The 636-nt window shown below is 65.7% G+C and overlaps 1 protein-coding gene across 1 annotated transcript in view; it reads left to right on the top strand.

Annotated features, from left to right (window-relative positions):
- NEUROD2 (neuronal differentiation 2) overlaps positions 1 to 636 on the top strand; it is a 19,599-nt gene that overhangs the window by 510 nt on the left and 18,453 nt on the right. The window lies entirely within an intron of this gene.

Below are 636 nucleotides of genomic sequence, written 5' to 3'. Positions count from 1 at the left end.
CAGCCCCGGTGGCCAGGCATGGCCAGTCCTTTGTCTGCATGTGGGCACGGCCACAGCCACCACTGTCACCGTGTCCACGCCGTGGCCGTGCCACCCTCGCCTACTGTGCATGGCCAGTGTGTGACACCCAACCCCTGCCCACACCCCTCAAGCCAGGCAGGTCCTGACCCCCCGGGTTTGTGGAGACAGAGGAGATGCAGGACACAGCATCGACCTCAATGGATGCAGTCAGGAGCGGGATGCCGGGTGATGGGATGTGGCTTCTGGGGACATCGTGTGCCCATCTGGGTTCCCTGGCGCTGCTGCTGCTGCTCTCCAAAAGGGCAGCAGCGATTTCTGGGTGCACAGACACCGCGGTGGGGACAGATTTGGAGGCCGGAGGGTGACAGAGCAGTGAGGAGTTGCCCGACAGACAAAGGCCTCGTTGGCTGTGCCGTGGCACTGCCGGGCCTCGGCCACCACCAGCGTGGGACTGGCATCCGTGGAGGCTCAGCCCCCGCGTGCATCGGGGAGGGCGTGAGTGTGCCGGGGGGTGTGTGTGTGTTTGTGTGAGCACAGAGGGTGCCAAAGGCTGCGTGGGGCTGTGCCTTGGGGTGGAGGCACCTTGGCATGGCTGTGCGGCCAAGGGGGTGCCAG

This window comes from Corvus brachyrhynchos, unplaced genomic scaffold (assembly GCF_000691975.1).
Source record: "Corvus brachyrhynchos isolate BGI_N302 unplaced genomic scaffold, ASM69197v1 scaffold30, whole genome shotgun sequence".
Taxonomy (NCBI): Eukaryota; Metazoa; Chordata; class Aves; order Passeriformes; family Corvidae; genus Corvus; species Corvus brachyrhynchos.
This window is presented reverse-complemented; position numbering and strand designations above follow the sequence as displayed.